The sequence below is a fragment of the Oryctolagus cuniculus genome, chromosome 8, assembly GCF_051225735.1.
Source record: "Oryctolagus cuniculus isolate XC-2025 breed Fujian yellow rabbit chromosome 8, ASM5122573v1, whole genome shotgun sequence".
Lineage (NCBI taxonomy): Eukaryota > Metazoa > Chordata > Mammalia > Lagomorpha > Leporidae > Oryctolagus > Oryctolagus cuniculus.
Window position 1 is genome coordinate 52,198,316 of NC_142874.1, and position 25,231 is coordinate 52,223,546.

Below are 25,231 nucleotides of genomic sequence, written 5' to 3' on the forward strand. Positions count from 1 at the left end.
GTAACTTAGTCCAGTCCGGATTGCTCCCCACAGATCCCCCTTTCTTTTTATTTTTTGGCGTTGATACGCGCCTGTCTTCGGTGTCCCGCGGCACACACTCTGCTCTACTTGCTAGAGTTGCCACAGGCTCTTACAAGTCCTATCAATCAGGAAAACCGAATCCGGGTCCTCTCTTCGCCATTGTGAGGAGGTTTTTAGGCGCTGATGCGTGCCTGTGTTCGGTGCCCTGCAGCGCATGCTCTGCTCTGCCCGCAGGGGCTTACAAAACCTATCAGGCAAACCGAATCCAAGCCTTCTCATTGCCTTTTTGTGGGGGAGACTTATTAGTGTTGGTTCGTGCCTATCTTCGGTGACCTGCAGCTCATACTCTGGTCGAGCTGCTTGCTGGCGCTTACCGCCTTAAATCAGGCAGACCGAATCCAAGCTTAATATTGTTGTATTGTGGGGAAGCCTTACTGATGTTAATTCGTGCCTGTCTTCGGTGACCTGCGGCGCATAAGCTGCTAGCTGCCCGCAGGTGCTCATCGCCTCACTTGATTAGGCAGACCGAATCCAAGCTCTCACATTGCAGTGTTGTAGGGAGGCCTTTTTATTTCTCTATTTCTCTATCTCCGGGCATTCCTATTTCTCCCATTTTACTTCTATCTTCCAGCATTCCTATTTTTCTCACTTTACTTCTAAACTTCTGTTTCTCTTATCCCCGCAGCTTTCCGGCACCTCGCCCCGCCGGCGGGTGGTTCCCGGCTCTGCGCCGCTTCAGCCCGCGCGCCTCTCTCATCTGCGCAGCTTCCCGGCTTTGCGCGGCTCGGCTTCGCGCGCTCCGCGGTCTCCACGCTTAACCCTTTCGCGTCTGAACCACAGCCTCGCGAGCCCCGTTCCCTATCTACTCACGCCCCGTGCTCTCTCTGCACGCGGCGGCTTCCGCGAGTAACACAGCGTAGCTTACGTGTCCGCCACTAGCATTCAATCTAAGTTCCCCGGGCTAGCCTGGCGAATTCAACCCAGCGTACGTCTCCGCCCCACGGTTTGGCTTCCCGTCCTTTGCTCCCCGGGCTAATCAGACGGATCCCAATCTGGCTTGCGTCTCAGCTTCTGGTTTCAACTTTTCGCCCCCTATTCCCGGGCTAACTTGAGAACCCCAAAGTGGCTTCCGTTTCCGCCTCGGCCTGCCCCCCGCGGCTTCAATTTCCCTAACATTTTTCTCTACCCGGTATGTTTCCCCAAGCTTTCCTCCAACGATATTCCTCCCTCATTTCTCCTGGCCTCTCCCCACAGTCCGCGTCCGAGTCTGTTTGTTCTAGCTTTCACTTTCGCTTTCGACCTTAGAGATTTCTCCCAGCTTCCCCCCGTAGTCCGAATCCGAGTCTATGCCTAGGCTTTCAATAGCTTCTTCCGGCTCCTTTTTCGTCCGGCTTTTCCCTAGGCTGTTTGCTAGTCTCTCTCTCCGATATTTTCCCAATTCTTCCCGTTTCTTCCCGTTTCTTCCCTCCTAAGTTTGCTATCCGTCCTAGGTTTCCTATCCGAGTCACGGCACCATTATGTCGCTCCCCCTCTTCGTGGAGGAGCAACACAAGACCCTGCACTGTTCTTTCGTCTGCTCGGCCCTCCCCGGGTTTGCTGCTGGTTCTTCCCGGGTTGGCTACTATCCCTTCCACCTCCGTGGAAGGGCAGTTCCCCCTGGCCGCATTCCCCACTTCCGCAGGGGAGCGGCACACCGCCGGCCGGCTTTCTCGGGGGCTGCACAGGTTCCCTTAGATGTTCCCCATAGATGTTCCTGGTGCATGCCGTCTCTCTCCTCCTTTATAGTCCTCCTCCGCCAATCCCAACTCGACTGCCCACACGCCGAGTACGCTGCTCTCCAATCAGGAGCAAGTCCTACAGTTTATTAGTTGAACTGGAGGCAGCTGTGCGGAAGCTGTTTACTTCTCTCCCAACGCCATGTTGTGGGAGAGCAGATGCATAGAATAAGTCTTAATTTCAGTAACTTAGTCCAGTCCGGATTGCTCCCCACATATTTTTCTTCATTTCCCAATATATGAAATGAAGAAAGCACAAGTCACTCTATGGCTGCCCCTTAATTCACTTAAATTCAAGGATCCTCTGAAGCATTCACTATTGAAATATGGTTTTATTTCAGAGGTCCCTGGCTTATTCATGTAATAAAGTATGGACTTGAATTTAGTTTTGTTTTTTCAGAGAGGAAAAGAAAATATAATGATAACTGTTCTTTCACCTTTGTTTATGTTAAGTGAGGAACATCCTGTAGGATAATATTTGCGGTCTCTCCTGACACATTACACAACTTGCCATTTCCTCAGTGACTTAATTGATTGGTGAAAGTAGAACAGGCAGTGAGCATGCATACTTTAGCTACTAGAGTCCTTATTATGCTGACATTTACCAACATAAAGAGAAAATTGAATAGGAGGGGATATTAACCAGCTCTGTCACAAGGCATGTCTTATCCTGATATCAAATAAGAAAATATTACAAAGAGAGAAAACTGTCGTCATTATTTGTGGAAAGAATAAAAATTTTAAACAGTTTTGTAAATCAAACTCAATACATGCATTACTGTTAATAAGAATATTATGGTTTAATAGTCAAAAATCAAACATAGTTCATCATAATAATTGGAAAAGGAAAACTATATAACCATCTGCACAGCTGCAAAAAAGATTGCTCTGAGTCTAAAATTTGAGGTATAATAAGAATGCTAGGACTAGTGGGGGAAATTATTCAACTGATAAAAGGCATTTTATGCAAAGTCCACATTTCCCTGATGGCAAATACTGACTTCTTTCTCCCAAGTGAAAGAATAAGATAAGACACCTACTTTCAAATTTTCGCTTGACTTGTATTGAAGGTTCTAGCCAGATCAATAAGGGACGAAAGATGCATAAAAGGCACATTAATTAAAAAGAAGGTATAAAACTATATTTTTAGAAAAAAATCATTAACTATGTAGAAAATCCAGTGTAATCTACATAACAACTAGAAGTAATGCATGTGTTTAAGAAGGTTGTAAGACAAAAATATACAAACAATAATTGTATTTTTATATTTCTAATACTAATAAATGTAAATGAAATGAAGAGTCCCATTGTGAAAGCATAAATGTAAGTCTAAGAAAAGATTTTTCAACAAATGGTGCTGGAACAATAACATGTTCATATTAAAAAAAACAGTAAAATTTAATCAGTACTTCAAACCTTATGCAACATTTTACTCATAATGTAAATATAAAATATGATATTATAAAACTTCTATAACAAAAATATAGGAGAAACTTTCTTACATTGAATCCTTTGATATAATATTGAACATATAAAGCATAATAATGAAATAACTGATAAATTTAACTTTATAAAAATGGAAACATTTGCTTCCCATAAAACCTTGTATAGGGAAGGGCATACCTAGCAACAAACTGGAGGAAAATATGTGCAAATCACAGGTCTGACAAAAGATGTGGATATAGAAATATAAGTAATTTAGTTGTCCAACAATAAGAAACTCACTCAGTTGCAAATAGTGAAGAAAAGCTTTGAATAGACTTCTGAAGGAGGTATACAGTTGGCCAATAAACACATAAAGTGATGTTCAGAAATGCAAATTAAAACCACAAGAGAGGCCCATATTTTGGGACAGTGGGTTAAATGCTACCTGCAAAGCAGGCATCTGATATAGGTGCAGGTTCAAGTCCCAGCTTCTCCACTTCTGACCCAGCTCCCTGCTGATGCACCTGGGAAAGCAGCAGAAGATGTCCGCTGCACATACATGGAAGACTTGGATGAAGCTCCTGGCTCCTGGCTTCTGCCAAGCACAGCCCCAGCCATTCAGGCCATTTTGGGAGTTAATAAGTGGATGGAAAATTCTCTTTCTCTCTCTCTCTCTCTCTCTTTCTCTTTCTCTTTCTCTCTCTTCCTTCCTCCTTCTCCCTTTCCCTCCCTCCTTCCCTCTCTCCATCTCTATGTGTGTGCTTGTATGTGTGACTCACTTTTTCTCTGTAACTCTGCCTTTAAAAATAAATAAATCTTTGAAAGAAAACATCACAGAAGATAACAGCATGAGGATGTGGAGCAGCTGGAACTCTCATATATTGCTGCTGATGTGAGCACAAAATGGTTCAGCCACACTGGAAAGGAGTTCAACAGTTTCTTATAGTGTTAAACACATATTAACCATATAACTGAGCCATCTCAAGCACAGTTATTTATGCAAGGGAAAAGAAAATCTGTGTTCACATAGACTTAATATAAACATGGGGCGGGCACCGCGGCTCACTAGGCTAATCCTCCGCCTGCAGCGCCGGCACACCAGGTTCTCTTCCCAGTCGGGGCGCCAGATTCTGTCCTGGTCACTCCTCTTCCTGTCCAGCTCTGCTGTGGCCCAGGGAATGCAGTGGAGGATGGCCCAAGTGCTTGGGCCCTGCACCCGCATTGGAGACCAGGAGAAGCACCTGGCTCCTGGCTTCAGACCAGCGCCTGTAAAAAAAAAAAAAAAAAAAAGAAAAGAAAAGAAAAGAAAGCATATTCATTAACTAGGTATCCACACCCAACTAAGAAATTGGGTATCCATGAGTTAACCTTTGTCTTACCCCACATTTCAAAAAAAATCAAAGTCAAGTGTTTGGTCTGGTGATTAAGACGTGGGTGGGGATGCCCACATCCCGTAGTGAAATGTCTGGGTTGAATCCCAGCTCTAATCCTGATTCTAGCTTCCTCTAATGCACACCCTAGGAGACAGTGGTGATGGCTTAAGTGTTTGGGTCTCTGTCACCCAAATGGAAGACTTGGATTGAGTTCCAGGTTCCTGGCTTTGATCTGGCAGTGTGGATGGTTACCTCTCTCTATTCATCCCTTTCTGCCCTACCTCCCTCCCCCACTATATCCTGTGTCTTAAATAATTTTTAAATGTTTTTAGAGAATCAATTCCAGGAAAATTTAGAATCTACATATAAATAAAGCATTAAAGCTTCCATATAAAGATAATCATTGTAACCATCCATGGGTAAAGATAATTAGGATACAGTACCGCAACCATTAAGGAAAACATTGATAAAATGATTTGTACTAATACAAAGAACTTCTCTTTTAACACAAAAGCATCTTCACAGAACAAAATATTGATAAATTGGGATTATTTTAAAATTATGAACTCTGTTTAGAAAACGACACCATTAGAAGGAATCCCTGTGTAAGAAAAGCTGTTTGCAATACTTATAAAAGTTCTTATAATCAGAAAATCTAACTTCTACAAAGCATCCGGAAAAAAAAGAGGAGATAACTAAATCAGTAGTCAGAAGACTTGAGGAGTCACTTTTAAAAAGAAGAAATACAAACCCATGTACTATATTTTTTTTTTTTTTGACAGGCAGAATGGACAGTGAGAGAGAGAGAGAGACAGAGAGAAAGGTCTTCCTTTACCGTTGGTTCACCCTCCAATGGCCACTGCGGCCAGCGCACTGTGCTGATCCGAAGCCAGGAGCCAAGTGCTTCTCCTGGTCTCCATGCGGGTACAGGGCCCAAGCACTTGGGCCATCCTCCACTGCACTCCCTGGCCACAGCAGAGAGCTGGCCTGGAAGAGGGGCAACCGGGACAGAATCTGGTGCCCCAACCGGGACTAGAACCCGTGTGCCGGTGCCAAAGGCGGAGGATTAGCCTAGTGAGCCGCGGCGCCGGCCCCCATGTACTATATTTACCCTCCGTAGTTATTTGGTGAGTTCATATTTGCTTTATCCAACTATCCCAGTCATTACTGCACTGTTGCTCAGGGTGCACTGCCTCCTGGGAACTCCAGAGCAGTCATGGTCCTCCCTGTACTTAAGGTGATCAGCACATCACCTACCAGGGAATTGGTGTTTTGATCAAGCCCAGCCATCATGCATCCTAGTGTTGAAGTAATGTGTATCCACGAGGAACAGAGCAGTGGCTAATCTGAGACACTTCAACTTGCAGGCCAAACAACTGTAGAACCCTGTTTTCTTGCAACAGAACTAGCCCTAAGAGTCTGAGCTGCTCACTAGGGAAAGGGGTCATTGCTCTGCTCTTCCCTGTCCCCAAGAGCTCAAGCAGCAGCTATGTCTGCCATTCCATTATTCTTCCTGCCACTGGGATATTACTATGCCTCCTCATCCCAGAGTCCAGAGTCATCACTTTGCAAGCCTTATCTTTCAGGGCCTGAGTTGGCACTGTGCCCTCTTGGTCTGGTTTATGAATTGTACCTGTACCCTGATCCTGTGGCCCAAACCTCCAGAGCTCTTCTCCCTCCCCACAGCTGCGATATTGCTCTGTCTTACCTCAAGTTACAGTCACAGCTACCATCAGCCCTCTGTGTTCCAGATACAGAGTCATAGACTTTCACTGTGCGGTCAGTCTACTTCTAATCCTCCCTCAGAATGAACCTGACCTTTAAGATCCACGGATTGCAATAGGATCTCTGGATCCTGGATCCAGGATCCTGACCCCAAAGCCACACTGAGCCCCTGTGCCTCGAATCCAGCATTGCACCAGCTGCTTGTTGGCATGCCAGACCCAATACCAAGAAGGATTCTTCTAAGCAAAGACTCCACATTGCAGGGAGAATAGGAAGACATTAAATGTCCCTATTTCTGAAGCACCTAAAACCTATGGTGTCACTACTGCTTTACAAATTCCTGTATCCTAGATCAAGGAAGCATCCACTGTCATCATTGTCATTTCTTGCAACTGAAGGAGCTACAAGGAAACTATGACACAGAATTTACTTGGAACCAGACACCATGTCTATGTTCCTAACTGGAGCACTAAGACTTAGCAGATGCAGTCTTTCCCTCTGAAACCTATTCTGTAAGGTATAAAAGAATATTGTTTCATCAGGTGTGTATACATCAATACAGGGGCATAAGAAAATAAAATGGCAATAAAGCATGACACACAAAGGAATACAATAATTCTCCAGTAACTGATCCCAAAGTAAAGGAAATTTGTAAATTCCCTGGAACAGAATTAAAAATACTGATCTTAATAAAACTCAGTGAGCTACAAGACAGTACAAAAAAAAATTCAACAAATCCAGAGAAGAATGCATTATCTGAATGAAAATCAATAGATACGGTTTTAAAGGAATATCCAAACAGAAATCCTAGAGCTGAAGGATTTGATCAATGCTTTTTTTTATGTACAATAAAGTGGTGAAGAAGCTCAGTAGTAGACTAGATGAAGCAGAACAAAGAACCTCTGAACTAGAAGAGAGGTCTTTAGAGAGCAAAAAGAGTGAAAAACAGTGAAGGCAGCCTACAAGAATTATGGGATACCATTAGGTGAACAAATACTGCATTGTGGGATTTCCAGGAGAAGAGACAAAGACAAGGACAGAAAGTTTAGTTAACTAAATAATTGCTGAATGTTTCCTATGTCTTAGAAGAGAAATCAGTGTTCAAATTCAGGAAGCTCAAAGAGCTTTAAACAGATTCAAACCAAAGAGTTTCACTCCAAGCAAGATATAAGCATATTATAATGAAACTGTTAGAACTTAAAGAGACAATTGTAAAAGTATCAAGACAGCTACATACAAGGGAATTTCTATTAGTCTATCTAAATTTTTTAGCAAAAATTTTAAGGCCAAGAGAGAATAATATGATATGCTTTAAAATCTGAAATTAAAGTAAAAATTACCATTTAAGAATACTATACCCAGCAATGCTGCACTTGAAAAATGAAGAAGAAATAGTATTTCCAACACAAACGAAATATAAGGAACCTCATCACTATAAGGTTGTTATAAGAAAAGTTGTAAGGCCAGCGCCGCGGCTCACTAGGCTAATCCTCCACCTTGCGGCGCCGGCACACCGGGTTCTAGTCCCGGTCAGGGCGCCAGATTCTGTCCTGGTTGCCCCTCTTCCAGGCCAGCTCTTTGCTGTGGCCCGAGAGTGTGGTGGAGGATGGCCCAAGTGCTTGGGCCCTGCACCCCATGGGAGACCAGGAGAAGCACCTGGCTCCCAGCTTCGGATCAACGCTGTGCGCTGGCCGCAGCACGCCGGCCATGGCAGCCATTGGAGGGTGAACCAACAGTAGAGGAAGACCTTTCTCTCTGTCTCTCTCTCACTGTCCACTCTGCCTGTCAAAAAAAAAAAAAAGTTTAGGGAATTGTTCAAGCAGAAACCAATTGCTAACATGAAAACATATGTGAAAGTGTAAAATTCACTGATAAATGTAATATATGTAATCAAATCAAGAATACTCCAGTACTCTTATGGTGCTCTATAAATATTATTATCTCTAGTAGGAATGTTAGAATCAGAGCAATAAAAATTAATAACAACTGTTATAGGTTATTAAAAACACATTAAATGAAAAGATACATTTTAAAGTCTAGAGTGTTTGTATGAGATCGAAGTTATCAGTATAAAACTGTCTACTGTAACTATAAATATTTTATGTAAACCTCATGGTAACCACAAAGAAAAAGAAATCTTGTAGACATAAAATCAATAATGAGAAACAAAGTTATGAAACACTTTGGAAAATCACCAAATCAGAAAATAAATAACAGTGAAAAAACAAAGTATCTGCAAAAAAAAATAAATAATTATCAGAATAACAACATTAAATCTTTACCTATCAACAATTACTTTGAATGTAAAATAGAATCAGTCCTCTAATCAGAAGACGTCGAGAGGCTGAATGGATTTAAAAAAAATAATAAGCTCCAACTGTTTTCTGCCTAGAGGAGACCTACTTTATCCTTAAGGACATAAACATACTGAAAGTGAAAGACTAATAGGAAAGATTCCATAAAAATGGCAATCAAGAGAAAATAGAGGTGATTATATATTATCAAATATATTCCATGTCAAAAAAGTCACTAAAAGAAGTTCATTATTGGCCAGGGCCGCGGCTCAGTAGGCTAATCCTCTGCCTGCGGTGCCAGCACCATGGCTTCTAGTCCCAGTTAGGGTGCTGGTTCTGTCCCGGTTGCCCTTCTTCCAGTCCAGCTCTCTGCTGTGGCCCAGGAAGGCAGTGGAGAATGGCCCAAGTGTTTGGGCCCTGCACCCACATGGGAGACAAGTAGGAAGCTCCTGGCTCCTGGCTTCGGATCAGCACAGTGCGCCGGCCGTAGCGGCCATTTGTGGGGTGAACCAAAGGAAGGAAGACCTTTCTCTCTGTCTCTCTCTCACTGTCTAACTCTGCCTGTCAAAAAAAAGAAATTCATTATTTACTAATGAACACTCAATTCATTAAGAGGAAATAGCAACTGTAAATGTATATGTACCCAATAGCAGAGCAACTTATATAAATATTAATGGATATGACGGGAACATTGATATGAATACAATAGTAGTAGAGGATTTCAATTAGCAGTAATCATGAGTCAGATAAATTTCAGTGGCTATGATAATGCCCCTGCTCAAAGCTTAGTAGGAGACTTCAACATTCTGCTTTCAACAATGGACAAATTAATGACAAAAAACTAAGGGAGAACTGAATGAGTTACATTTTAGACAAAATGAACTGAACAAATATAAACAGAACTTTTCATCCAATAACAGCACAGTATGGTAGGCCACAAAATAAGCTTTAACAAATTTGATATCAAAAACTTATCAAATATTGTATCTGACCACAGTGATATGAAATTAGAAATCATAACTAGGAATTTTGAAAAACTGACAAATATTTGAAAATTAAACAGCATATTCCTCCACAACCAATGGGTCACAAAATAAAAAGATTTAAAAATATCTTTGTATTAAGAAAAATGTCAAGAGAAACGTTACACACCCATATCTATGGGATACAGGAAAAGCAGTTATAAGAGGTAAGTATATAGAGCATTCATGCCTACCTCTATAAAGAAGAAAACTCCAGAATAAATATCCTAATATTATACCTAATTAGAAAAGAACAGATTAGACCAATGTTAGCAAGAAGAGGGAATAATAATGATCAGAACAAAAATAGAGAACAGAAAAAAAAAAACATTTAAAAAGTTAATAAAACTAAGAATTTATTTATAAAAAGACTTTTGAAAACCAACAATTTCTTAGCTAGACACCTCAGAAATAGAAATTAAGAAATAATTATGAACATATGCTAGGGACCAGCGCCATGGCTCACTTGCTTAATCCTTCACCTGTGATGCCGGCATCCCATATGGGTGCAGGGTTCTTGTCCCGGTTGCTCCTCTTCCAGTCCAGCTCTCTGCGGTGGCCTGGGAAGGCAGTAGAGGATGGCCCAAGGCTTGGGCTCCTGCACCTGCATGGGAGACCAAGAGGAAGCACCTGGCCCCTGGCTTTGGATCTGCATAGCTCCGGCCATAGCAGCCATCTGCGGGGGGTGAACCAACGGAAGGAAGACCTTTCTGTCTCTCTCTCTCTCTGTCACTGTCTGTAACTCTACCTGTCAAAATAAAAAAAAGACAAAACAATCATATGCTAACAAATTTGATAATTTTAGGAAGTGGACGAATTCATAGAAAAATGAAACCTACAAGGGTTGAATTAGAAGAAATAGGAAGCCAGAGCAGATCAATAACAGAGATTGAAGCAGTAAAATTCCTAACAAAGAAAAACCAAGGTCATGTGGCTTTACATCTAAATTCTACCAAACTTTCAAAGAAAAATTAATACCAGTATTTCTTGAACTCTTTTAAAAATACAGCTCTATAACAAATACTTCCTAGCATATTTTATGAGTACAGCTCACTTGTTATGTAACCCAAAGTCAATACAAGCAAAGCAAACTATAGTCCAATACATATTTGATAAACACTGTTGCGAAAATCCCAATGGGATATTAACAAATCGGATTCAGCAACACATTAAAAAGATTACATATCCTGATCAAGTAAGATTTACCATTAGCAGACAAGATCATTTAATGTACACAAATCAGTGTGACACATTACATTAATAGATGCACTGGTCAATTTTTAATCATTATATTAAAATACTTGAAGCAGCCTGTGGGGAGCAACTCAGACTAGACTAAGTTACTGGAATTAAGACTTATTCTATGCATCTGCTCTCCCACAATATGGCGCTGGGAGAGGAGTAAACAACTTTCACACAGCTGCCTCCAGTTCGACCAGTAACCTGCAGGAGCTGATCCTGCTCCTGATTGGAGGAGAGCAGCGTACTCGGCGTGTGGGTAGCAGAGTTGGGATTGGTGGAAGAGGACTATAAAGGAGGAGAGAGACAACATGCACCAGGAACATCTAAGGGGAACACCTGAGGAACATCTGAGCAGCCCCCGAGAGAGCCGGCCAGCGGTGTGCCGCTCCCCCGTGGAAGTGGGGAAAGTGGCAGGGGGCACCGCCCTTCCATGGAGGTGGAAGGGATGGTAGCCAACCCAGGAAGAACCAGCAGCAAACCTGGGAAGGGCCGAGCAGACAAAAGAGCAGTGCAGGGTTCTGTGTCGTTCCTCCACGAAGAGGGGGAGCGACAGCAGCCAAAATTATAAAAAGAAAGGGTTTCTGTAGCTCACAATTTTGGGGGTTCAAAGTCAAAGCTAGGGTGATTCCATTGGTATGGGCACTGGTGAGGGTGGTGGATGGCAGCACATAGTGGTGGGAGTATGTGTGTGTATGTTTGGAAGAGCACACATTGTCAAGAAGGAAGTCAGACGACTAAAGTCCCACAATCCCTAAAGAGTACAAGACTCTAAGACCTTAGGACCACCTACTAGACCTCACATCTGAAAGGTCCCTCTGAACTCCCAATAGCAACACCCTGGTAACCACGTTTTTTTTATCATAGACCTTTGAGGGACACTCAAGCCATTATCCAAACCATACCAACACACTGAAAGACAAAAGTCACATATCATATCTATCAACACAGAAAAAGGCATTTGACAAAGTCCAGATTTTTTATTGATGAAAACTATTAATACTTCAGGTGCCTAAAGAAAATGAATCCCTGTAATATATAGGGCCTATTCCCAGGCTGCACTTTTTTGTGTTTTTTAAATATTTTCTTAAATTTATATTTAATTATTTTAGTTTTAAAATTTTTTATTTAAATATAGTAAACAAATTCCATGTATTTCATATATACAGATTCAGGAACATAGTGATACTTCCCACTTTAGCCTCCCTCCCACCCATGCTCCAAACCTCCCTCTTCCTTCCTGTCTTATTCTTTCAGTTTTTACAATGACATAGTTTCATGTATTTTTTAATAATCATAAGCTTAACCCTCCACTAAGTAAATAATTCAGCAAACAGTAAGAAGAAAAAAAAACACTGTTCCTCAACAGTAGAGACAAGGGCTAGAAACAATACTCAAATCTCAAAATATCAATTATGTTTTTTGCACTCTATTAACTACCACAGATCAGAGAAAACATATGGTATTTTTCTTTTTGGCTTATTTCATTAAGTATAGTGGATTTCAGTAGCAACCATTTCATTGCAAAAGATAGGATTTCATTCTTTTTTATGGATGATTAGTACTCCATATTAAATATATATCACATTTTGTTTCTCCATTCATTGATGGATGGGCATTTGGTTTGATTCCCTATGATAGCTATTATGAATTGTGCTGCAATGAACATGGGGTTACAGATAACTCTTTCATATGCTGATTTATTCTACTTTGGGTAAATTCCTAGGAATAGGATGACTGGATCATATGGTAGGTCTATATTCACAATCTAATGTATCTCCATACTCTATTTCACAGTGGCTGCACCAGTGTACATTCCCACCAACAGTGGATTAGGGCACCTTTTCCCTCAAATCCACACTAGCATTTACTACTTTCTGATTTCTGTGTGAGAGCCACTCTAACTGGGTTGAGGTGAAACCTCATTGTGATTTTGATTTGTGTTTCCCTAATGGTTAGTGATCTTGAGCATTTTTCCATGCATCTGTTGGCCATTTAAATTTCATCTTTTGAAAAATGCCTGTTCAAGTCATTTGCCCATTTCTTAACTGGATTGTTTTGCTGTTGTTGAAGTTTTTGAGCTTGTTATATATTTTTTCATATTAATCAGTTCCATAGTTTGCAAATATTTTCTCCCACTGTCAGTTACCTCTTTGCTTTGTTGAATTTGTTGAATTTTTTTTCTTCACAGTGCAGAAACTTCTTATCTTGATGCAATTCCATTTGTTTATTTTGGCTTTGATTACCTGTATTTCTGGGATCTTTTCCAAGAAGTTTTAGAGTTTCCCTAATGTTTTCCTCTAGTAATTTGATGGTACCAGTTCATAGATTTAGATCCTTGATCTAATTTGAACTGATTTCTTTTTTAAGGTGTAAGGTAGGGTTCTTGTCTCATATTTATGCATGCATAGATCCAATTTTTCAAGCAGCATTTGTAGAGAAAACTGTCCTTTATACAGGGATTGATTCTTTGTCAAAGTTTAGTTGGTTACAGATGTGTTGATGGATTTCTGGGATTTCTATTCTGTTCTATTAGTCTATATATTTCTATTTTTGTGCCAGTACCAGGCTATTTTGATTATAAATGTCCTGTAGTATATCCTGAAATCTGGTATTGTGATGTCTCTGGCTTTGTTTATATTGTATAAGATTGCTTTATTCAAGACCTTTATTCAAAGTCTCTTGTGTTTCCATATGAATTTTAGCATTGTGTTTCTAGATCTGAGAAAAATGTCATTGGTAATTTTGGGGGGATGACATTGAATCTGTAAATGGTATGGACATATTGATGATATTAATTCTAGTCCATAAATGGACAGATTTTCTATTATTTTGTGTCATCTTCTATTTCTTTCTTTAATGTGTTATAATTTTTACTGTAGACAAAAATATAGAAGTCTTCAGAAATTTTCATGTCACCCTTGAGCAGAGGCCATGCTAATCTTCTCTGTATTGTTCCAATTTTAGTATACATTCTGCCAAAGCAATCGCTGTATTGTTTTTGATGCCTTGTTAGCTTGAGTGTGATCTAGCATTGTGTCAATGATGATCACAAAACTAGGTGTCTGGTTCTATGCTGTAGGAAAAGGCTGAGAGATGCTTTACCCTTTTTAGGTTATTTCCCACTATATTCTGAATAACACACCAACTGCAGATTATATACAAATGAAAAGGAAAAATGTATCAACAATGGACCTGGGGCAAATTTTGACTTATGGGTACTATCTAGTGTAGAAATAGTAGAAATCTCCATAGTCAAAGAGGAAATAAATAGGTTGCCCAGAATTTCTGGAAGGGCATTCACAAACAAATACAGATTACTATAATCCTACACTGTGCAACAAGTGTCAAAAACTTACAGAGAACCATGAGCTCAATGGATAAAATATATAGAGAGAGCCAACCATCTAGGAATTGAAAATTTCAAATTCTCAGATGAAGACTTCAAAATAACTATATTAAGAAATCTCAGTGAACTGCAAAAGAACTCAGATAAATGATTTAATACCCAAACAGAGAAATTGACAGATAGAAGTAATTAAAATAAATAAATGCTTCAACCAAAAAGTAGACTAAGCAAAATTTAAAATGCAATGGAAGATATAAAAAGCAGAATAGATCAAAGAAAAGAAAGAATCAATGAGATTGAAGACAGTTTACTTGAAAGTGAGCATTTGGAGGACAAAAAAACCTCAAGATAAATGAAGAAAGAATATGGGAAATTTAGACAGCATGAAAGGAGAAAATATCCAAGTTACTGGGATTCGAGAAGGATTTTAGATTACCAAAAGAGTAGAAAGCATATTCAAAGATATAATAGCAAAAAGCTTGCCAAATCTAGAGAAAGATATCACTATCCATGTACGAGAAAGCTAGAAGCCATTAGTCAAGGTCAATTTAACCAGGTATACCCAAATATATGTTATTATCAAGTTCCCCAAGGCTAAAAGTAAATGATTCCCAATACTGCAAGAGAAAAGAAGCATATAACAGAGTCTTAATTTGTCTGACTGCAGACTTATCAGCAGAAACTTTACAGACTGAGAGGGACATTAAGAACACTGACAGGAAAATAAAAATCATCAGCCAAGAATAGTGCACCCAGAAAAGCTATCATTCCAATATAAACAAGTGATAAAGATGCTCACCAACAAAGAAAAGCTAAGAGAATTTATGAGCACAAAACCTGCATTATAAGAAATGTTACAGGGTGTTATTCCAACTGAAAGAAAGAGATGCTAATGAGTAAGAAGAAAATATCAGAAGTTAGAAAACTTACTGATAATAACTCTACAGATATATTTGGAATGCTCTGATATTATAAACATAGTATATAAATGACTCATATCGTATTAGTGTAAAGATTAAAAACAATAATTACATCAAAATGTTAAGAGACAGTAACAAGAAAGTGGTAAAATATTCAAAATGTGGAGAGAAATGGAGCACAAATATAGAGTTCTTTTTTAATGTTTCTTATCTCTGTCTTATCTCTATCTTCTTTGTCTTATCTCTTTGTTTCTTTGCTGTGTTTATCCACATCTTTATTACCAGTGTTAAATTATTATTTCATAATAATTTTATATCCATAAGTTTTAGTATGCTTTATGGCAAACACAGTGCAAAAATCTATAAAAGGATTATCAAGAATCATAAGCAACGAATCAAGGCACACTACTACAGAAAATATTAGAATTACAAATCAATATTGTAAAAGAGAATGCAAGAAAAGAACTTCAATGAGACTAAAAAACAGTTATCAAAGACAATAGTAGCCGGCGCCGTGGCTCAATAGGCTAATCCTCCACCTTGCGGCGCCGGCACACCGGGTTCTAGTCCCGGTTGGGGCGCCGGATTCTGTCCCGGTTGCCCCTCTTCCAGGCCAGCTCTCTGCTATGGCCAGGGAGTGCAGTGGAGGATGGCCCAGGTGCTTGGGCCCTGCACCCCATGGGAGACCAGGAAAAGCACCTGGCTCCTGGCTCCTGCCAGGATCAGTGCGGTGCGCCGGCTGCAGCGGCGGCCATTGGAGGGTGAACCAGCGGCAAAGGAAGACCTTTCTCTCTCTGTCTCTCTCTCTCACTGTCCACTCTGCCTGTCAAAAAAAAAAAAAAAAAAAAAAAAAAAAAAAAAAAGACAATAGTAAGACCTTATCTATCAATAATTGCTTTAAATATAAATGTACTAAAATTCTTCAATTAAAAGAGAGACTGACTGGATAAATGAAATAAGACCCAGTTATATGCTGCTTACAAGACATTCACTTCATCTGTAAGGATGAACATAAAAAGTTGGAATAAAATATTTCATGCGAAGGGAACCCAAAAGAAAGCAGGAGCAGCCATACTTATGTTAGTTTAAAATATATTTCAAATCAACATCAGTAAAAACAGATGAAGAAAACTATGCAATGATGAAACAACTCAGTGAGAGGAAATAGCAACTGTTAAAAATATGCACCCAACATCAGGCACCTAAATCCATAAAGCAAATGTTCATTGATATAAAGGTAGAGATAGTTTCCTACATCTACAGAACACTCCATACAATAGCTGAAGAATACATATTCTTGTCAACAACACAAGAACTATCATCCAAGATAAATCATATGATAGGTCACAAAACAACTGTTAACAAATTTGTAAAAATAGAAATCATATCAAGTATCTGTTCAAAATACAATAAAACTAGAAATCAATAATAGGAAAATTTTTAAAACTATATAAATTAAACAACTTATCTCAAATAAATGAGAGGGAAATTTATAATAATTGATGCCTATGCCAAAAAAGCAGGAATATTTCATACAAACAACTTATCATTATACTTCAAGGGACTATAAAATTAGGAACAAATCAAATCTAAAATGGATATAAAGAAACGAATAATTAATTTCAGACCACAAATGAGTGGCAGAGGGTTAAAAACTTCTTTAAAAGGCAGAGGAGAGGGGAAGAAAAAAAGAAATGAGGAGCTGGTTCTTTGAAAAGGTCAGCAAAATTTACAAACTCAGCTAGACTAAGAAAAAAAGACACAAATACATAAAATCAGAGATGAAAACAGAAATATAACACTAGACACCACAGAGATACAAAAGATTGCTAGAGATTATAATGAAGAGGCAAAAGTTTGATAACATTATAGAAATGGACAATTTCTTGGATATATATATATATCATCAATATTGAATCATAAATTGATAACATGCTTAAGCAGATCAATAAGGAGTAGTCAAATTGAATACATAATAGTCTCCCAACAAAGAAAAAACCAGGACCCTATGGTTTCATTGCTGAATTCTAACAAACATTTAAGTAAATAAGACCAATCCTTCTTAAATCATTTCAGAAAATAAACAAAGAGTAAATTCTTCCAAACTCATTCTATGAGGAAAGCATTACCACGGCATTAAAAACCAGATAAGAGAAAAATGACAAAAGAAAGCTATAGGCTAACATATTTGATGAACAAACAGATGTAAAATCCTCAGCAAAATACTAGCAAAATAAATCCAACAGTGCATTGAGCATATTGACTCACCATGATCAAATGGGACTCATCCCAGGGATACAAGAAACATTCTGTATATGCAAATCAATAAACATGATGCATCATACCACAGAATGAAAAACAAAAATTTGTATCATTTCTATAGGCACAAATATGGCATTTGATCAATTTAATACCCATTCATGATAAAACTCTGAGCAAATTAAGTACAGAAGAGACATACCTAAGCATAATAAAGGTCGTATATAACAAGCAAATAGCTAGTATCATACTATGGAGGAAAGCTGAAGTTTTTCCTGTCTTTGATCTATAATAAGGCAAGGATACCAACTTCCAGTACTTTTATTCAACATAAACCTAGAAGTCCTAACAAATTATGGGTTCATGGCCATCTCTATCAAAATATCAATGACATTGTTCACAAAACTAGATAAAACACTACAAAATGTGTGTGGACTCTAAAAAGAGCCTGAATAGCCAATGCAGTCTTGAAAAAAACAAATCAGGAGGCATTATATTACAAATCTATAGTATTTAAGACTGCATGGTATTGTCATTAAAACAAATGAATTGACCAATGAAATAAAATAAAGTCCCTAGAAGTAAATGTGTGTGTATATGTGTGTGCAGTCAGTTGAAGGTGCTACAAACATGCATCAGAATGAAGATAGTACTTTTAATAACTAGTTCTGGGAACATGGATATCTACATGCATAAGAATGAAATCAGGCCCCTATATCTCATAATGTACAAAAATAAACTCAAAATGGATTAAAGTCCTAAATTAGAACCTGAAGCTTTGAAACTGCTAGAGGAAAACATAGGGGAAATGCTTCAGGACATTGGACTATGCAAGAATTTGGGGGGATCAGACCTTAAAATAATAGGAAACAAAAGCAAAATAGACAAATGGGATTTCATCAAACCAAAGAATTTCTGAATAAAAAAGAAAAAAATCAACAGAATGAAGAAACAATGTAAGAACATAAAAAAATATTTGTTATATATCTGATAAGGACTGAATAACCAGGGTATATAAGGAATTTAAGTAAAGCACAGATTAAAAAAAAACAATGAGGTGTCATCTCTCTTGTTAGAATGACTATTATCAAAAAGTCACAAAATAGCCAAATGTGGTGAGGTTGTGGAAAAAAGAGATCCTTAATATATTGTTGGTGGGAATGTGAATTAGTGAATCATTATGGAAAATAGCATGGATATTCCTCTAAAACTAAAAGTGATTCTGCTAGATGACATGACTATGCCACTTCTGGGAATATATGCAAAGGAGATGAAGTAAACATATAAAAGAGACACCTGCATCCTCATGGTTTTGCAGTCCAATTCATAATAAGGTGTGGAATCAATGTAGATGTCCACCAACTGATGACTGGATAAAGAAAATGTGTTATGGGGACGACACTGTGGCATAGCAGGTAAAGCCGCTGCCTGCAGACTCATATGGGTGCTGGTTTGAGTCCCAGTTGCTCCACTGCTGATCCAGCTCTCTGCTGTGGCCTGGGAAAGCAGTAGAAGATGGCCCAAGTCTTTGGGCCCCTGCACCCACGTGGGAGACCTGAAGAAGCTCCTAGCTCCTGGCTAAAGATTGGTACAGCACCAACCATTGTGGCCATCTGGGGAGTGAATCAGTGGATAGAAGACCTCTCTCTTTCTCTATGTCTCTGCTTCTGCCTCTCTATAACTCTTTCAAGTAAATAAATAAATCTTAAAAAAAAAGTAAATGTGTTATATAGATACAATGGACTATTACTCAGCAATATGAGAATGAAATCCTGACATTTAAGACAAAATGTATAAAAGATTTTGAATGTTTTTCACCATAAAGAACTGGTAATTTAAAAAATATATTTATTCATTTGAAAGGCAGAGTGATGATGGGGCAAAGAGATACACCTACACACAGATCTTCTATCTGCTAATTCACTCCCCAGATGGCCACCAGGGCCTGGGCTATGTCAGGCTAAAGCCAGGAGCCAGAAACTATTCTGATCTCCCACAATAGTATCAGGGACCCAAGCCCTTGGGTCACCTTCCAGTCTCTTCCCAGGCATGATAAAGCAGAACAGCCAGGTCTTGAACGAGTGCTCCATTGTGGGATGCTGGCTTTGCAGACAATGGCAAAACCCACTGCACCACAATTCTGGCCCCAAGAAATGTTAAATTTTTTCAGAGATTTATAGATATTTTTATCTTGATTGAACATTAGACAATGGAAATACATGGTACCCCATACAAATGTATGGTTTTATGTGTATTGAAAACATTTTTAATTAAGAAATATTTAAAAATAAAGATAATTTCAATTGATTAAAGATTAGAAGGTTTTCTATAGAATTTTGTCTAAATTCCTTTTTCTCTTACTGCTTTGGGGAATGACCAACGGAAGATATCAGATATAAATATGTTAGAGAACACTGATAGTTTAAATATGATTTTGAAATCCTTTATGTATATCTAACAAAAAACATATTTTGAGGAGACATTTCTTTCATTAATATTTCTTAGAATATTCTGAGAAGAGAAACTGCAAGGACATTACATAATTTTTCTCTGTACCTGAGTGATGATACTGGAAATGAATTTGTAACTGTGTGTTTAAAATACACAAGAACACAATTATTTTTCAGGCTTTTATACGCTTTCACCTTACTATTTTTTCTTGCATGGCTTTTTCTCCATCTAGAGTGTGTGAGTGTTTGACATTTACAACTGAAAGGATTTTAAAAGCTTTTTTGTCTGAATTAATTCAGATTTCACAGATGTTGCATATATAACAGTTTGAAATCTTTAGTTCAGACCAAATGATAAAAAGTGTTGGGGGGGGCACTTAAACCAATATAAGCAAGTGAACACATTATGTGAATTTTTAAATGTTTTTCCATTTATTTTCAGTTATTTGAAAGTAAGATGGAGAGAGATAGAGATAGAGAGAGAGAGAGAGATCTTCCATCTGCTGATTCATAAACCAAATGCATGCAACAACCAGGCCTTAGCTGGGTAGAAACTGAGTCTGGCACTTCTTTGGGTCTCCCACATCGGGTGGCAGGGTCCCAAGAACTTTAACCATCATCTGCTAACTACTGTCCTCCACCATGATATGTTAGCAATAGACTGGATCAGAAGCAGAGCAGATGGGACTCCAAACAGGGTACCAGTATAGGGTATGGAAGTCTCAAGTAGCGGCTTAACCTATTGTGCCACAGCATTGGACTGTGATTTTTGTGCCTTCAAATTAGAAACCAATAAGACACTATCTGCAAAAATCACTTTTTGAAAATATTAAAATGCATATTAAATTTTCAGAAGAGAAAAAGAACCCGTATGGAATATGCAATTGATTTCCCTTGCAGATGCTGTGCTAGAATAACATTTAAAGGTGATACTGTAAATCATCAACCAAAGCCAAAAGCTGCAGTACCGTAGTGATACCCTCTCCCATTACACCCAGGAGCAGGAAGATGAACAAAGAAAGATTACTTATTGCTTAGACAACACAATTTTAACTACCAAGAAAGTTCAACGTGAACTTCAATGTAAATTTTAATCCATGATGGACATCCAGTGACTATTTATATATTTGAATTGACCTCTGATTAACAAAGGCCATGTTAGTGCTACAGTATAGAATAAGATGCAGTTTTTTTTTAAAATAAACATTCCACATTATTAGGAGGGGAAGGCAGTAATGAACTATTCTACCTTCTGGTTACTATGTGTTGTACTGCAACTGCTTGTGAAGTTATTTTCAATATAGGGGTTTATACAATATTTTTATTCATTCATTCTGTCTTTTGTATTTAGCATATTAGAAGTCATTTGTTGATAGTTGTTTAGTTATTTCATTTTACCTGAAATGGTAATAGTCTGTTGGAGTCCATTGTTGCCCTAACTGTTCTTTTTTCTGAGTGTCATTTAGAAATATTAGACAAATTAACCCCAGAGATCACAGAAACAAAAATGTGTAATAGCTTAATTCTCTTGTTGCCTTATTAGTAGTATTGCTATGTCCAAAAAACTTAGTAACTTTTTTGCTTAGTTTCTCCCTTTTTAGATGGAGACAATACTGCCTACTTAAAACACAGAATAGAATGATTATTTCCTTGAAGGAATATAGTATCTTTAACAATGTGGTACCTCTTAATAAAATACTGACAGTTAAAATATAAACTTTTTACAGACTGTTTTTGAGAGATGAGACATATAGAAGCTTGAGTGTGTAAATTGTTCTCTGTTTTTTTTTTATTTTCCTTGTAAAGAAAATCAAGTGTATTCTCTTATCTCTACAAACAAATTGAAATGACATTAAGAAGTCTGCCATCCTAAATGGATACAATCCTATTTTATATAGGACTCTTATTAACTAGAAGCTATATTTCTCTCTACTCTAGCATTCTTCCCTCTTCTCTGGACAACCGTTTATATATTATTAATAAATCAGCTCTCTTAAATTCAGCTATTATTCCTCTGTGTATTTTGCAGGTTTGCCATTTTGATATTGGGACCATCAGATAAATGAAATATCCCTGTCCGAGAGAATGAGTTCTGATCAATTAAAGAAAATCATCCTTTATTTGACTGATAGGCCAGGCAAATGCCCTTGTCCCTTTTGTTAGGTAGGAAGGAGTAGTTAATATTTTTTCTTTTGTAAAGCAGAAAAAAAATATCTCAAGTGGAACTCTTGGTCATGTGCATAAGAGAAACCAGGAGATGAATTCACTTCCATAAACTTAACCCATTGTATGTTGTGTGTCACACCTTTCATGCATTAGGAATTTGGTATTACTCTCCCACATAGCACAGTGAGGAGCTGAAACCCATCACTGCAACACAAATCAGAATTTGCTTTTGTAGAAAGTATATGTTGGGGCAGGCATTTGATGTACCAGATAAACCACTGTTCAGGACATCTGCATTCTATTTGGGAGTGACTGGGAGAGAGTTCTTGCTCAACTCTCCATCTCAGTTTCCAACTAATTGGCATCCTGGGAAGTATAATTAACAGCTCAAGTACTTGTGTCCCTGCCACTCACTTTGGAGACCCATATTGAATTCATTTCTGCTGACTCAGCCCAGTACAGCCAATTTTGTGGCAGGTATTTGAGAGTAAACCAGTGGATGGGCTTGCGCTCACTCGCTCACGCGCTCTCTCTCTCTCTCCCTTCTCTCTCTCTCTCTCTTTCCCTTTGAAACAAATAAAAATAAATTAATTAATTTTTAAATCATCATAAAACATCAAGCTTCCCTCCAGGAAGCTATACATAAAGAAGCATTCTTCTTGGACTAGTGGAAACTTGGGGATTACATTGGAATAAATTTAGATACACAAACTTGTTTTTATTTTATTTATTTATTTATTTATTTATTTTTTGACAGGCAAAGTGGACAGTGAGAGAGAGAGAGACAGAGAGAAAGGTCTTCCTTTGCCGTTGGTTCACCCTCCAATGGCCGCCACGGCTGGCGCGCTGCAGCGCACCGCGCTGATCCCAAGGCAGGAGCCAGGTGCTTCTCCTAGTCTCCCATGGGGTGCAGGGCCCAAGCACCTGGGCTATCCTCCACTGCACTCCCTGGCCACAGCAGAGAGCTGGCCTGGAAGAGGGGCAACCGGGACAGAATCCGGCGCCCCAACCGGGACTAGAACCCGGTGTGCCAGCGCCGCAAGGCGGAGGATTAGCCTAGTGAGCCGCGGCGCCGGCCTTCCAGGTGTCCTAAGTAGGTGGCAGGACCCTAGTACTTGGGTCATCATCCACTGCTTTGCCACACACATTAGCACAGAGCTGGGTCAAAAGCAGAGCAGTCAAGACTCAAAGCAGCACTCAGAGGTGATGCCAGCATCGCAAGCAGTAGCAACTCACTGGACCACAAGGCCCACCCCCATTCAACTTTTGTAAATAACAGCAACAATATAAATAGCAGAAATTAAAGAATGTCCGTAATCCTAATACATAAAGGGCACATAAAACTGATGAGCTGCGGCGCCGGCCATCAAACTGTTTTTAAATATATTCCTTTCATTTGAACAAATATCTATTGAGCAATCACTTTGTGCTGGGCACTGTGCTCACGGATTGGACTCAAGAGAAAACAAATGAAATTCCTACCTTAAAGATTTTCAGCTTAGTGGCTAAAGTCAAGAAAACCACAGTTCTAATGTTATGCATAGTGCTTTAACATTGCAAAGGAAAGGTGTATTGTTGGTCCTGAATAAGAAGCAGGAATACAAGAAAAACTTGCTCTGTGACACTGAAGCTGAATCCCAAAGGATACATAGACATGAGCTGGAACAGACAGAAACCATTTACCTTAAATCATCCAGCAAATTTTTGGAGTGAAAGTACTCCATGCTTCAAGTCTAGAAGTCATCCAAAACAAAAATTAAAAGAAGCTTAAAAAACGAACAGAACTAGGGACAGACATTTTGACACAGTAGGTTGTTAGGAAACTGGTGCAGTTTTAGCCAGGTGGCCACATGGCCCAGCTACCTGAGCCAGGCTCCACCCCCATCCTAATGGGATTCGCTGCTCCTGCTTCCCTGCCCGCCCTCAGGTGAAGTTTTAAAAGGGCCTGTTCCTGCACACGTGCTCTCTTGGTCCTTCTCTCCTGCGCTCTCTTGGCCTCTCTTGGCTCCTCTCCTCCTCTCGTCTCTCTTCTCCCTCCTCTCTGTCTCTCTCTCTTACAGTCTCCTTCTCTTTTTCCTTCACCGCCCCTTCACTCCGGTCTGTATGGTGTTCCCCAAAAAACCCTTTCCCTTACTCCAGTGTCCAGTGTGTTTTGCAACGACTGACATTAATATATAACATAGGTGAAGCAGCTTCTCAGGATGCTCGCATCTCATATCTGATTGCTAGTTTGAGTCTCAGGCCCCTGAGAAGGTGGCAGAAGTTGGTCCACGTACTTGCGTCCTTGCTCTCCACATGGGAGATCAGGCTGTAGTTCATGTCTCCTGCCTTTGTCCTGGAGCCTAAAACATTTGTGAGCATTTGTGGAGTGAACCAGGGGATGGAAGAACTCTCCCTTCTCTCCCTTCTCTCCCTCTCTCTATCTCCCCTTCTCAGTCACTCTGACTTTCTAAAAAGTAAACATGTATAAATCTGCTAAAATTATAAATAAAAAGACAAATTTAATCAAGAAGCAGAGATAGAGGATGAAGTTCTTTTACCTAGAAAAAAACATAGAAATTGGACCTTCCCCAACTTACCACACTCTTTACAGCTTTTCTGTTCATATGCTGGTTCATGCTTGGTTTTAAATTTCAGATAAAAAGCTGAATTTAAAAAATGAAAATATCCTATTTATATTTATTTATTCATGAGATTTCTAAATGGGCAGCAGATTGAAGATGTAGTCACACAGTTAAAGATGTGTGTGTGGGTGTGTGTCTGTGTACACTACCTGAATACAACTCTATTTGTGTGAAACTTAGTAAGTCAAATCAATTTTATACATATTTGGTCCAGAGCTTTGGCACTTAATTCCTCTTGATCTTCTGCCTGGTAAATTTCATTTCTCACTATGTTTCCCTGTAATTTATTTTTAACATTGTATGTGTTTGGACATCACTCACAAAGAAAATAGCATTCTTGAACTTGTAAGCATTCTTGAACAGAACATTCAGACATTTTAGTGAATAACAAATAAATTCACATACTCGGCTCCTGTGTTATATGGTCAAATAAAGTTGGGAATGTATTATACTTGTGAAGTCTGGGTATATTTAGTCGTCAGGTAGACACCAAGGATGCACTAATCAATGAGCTACAATAGAACTAAGGAGAGATCCCTATGACACTGTCTTTCAAGTGGAGTGAATCAGTTAATAATTATTTAGCATC

The 25,231-nt window shown here is 38.9% G+C and overlaps 1 protein-coding gene and 2 non-coding genes across 3 annotated transcripts in view; 1 reads left to right on the forward strand and 2 right to left on the reverse strand.

Annotated features, from left to right (window-relative positions):
- Window positions 1-25,231, forward strand: part of INPP4B (inositol polyphosphate-4-phosphatase type II B) — a 1,031,775-nt gene that overhangs the window by 907,059 nt on the left and 99,485 nt on the right. The window lies entirely within an intron of this gene.
- Window positions 9,262-9,399, reverse strand: LOC149125015 (U4 spliceosomal RNA). Its single transcript, XR_016212621.1, has one exon. It is a non-coding gene; the product is annotated as a U4 spliceosomal RNA (small nuclear RNA).
- Window positions 13,759-13,862, reverse strand: LOC127483387 (U6 spliceosomal RNA). The gene has a single exon (XR_007909560.3). It is a non-coding gene; the product is annotated as a U6 spliceosomal RNA (small nuclear RNA).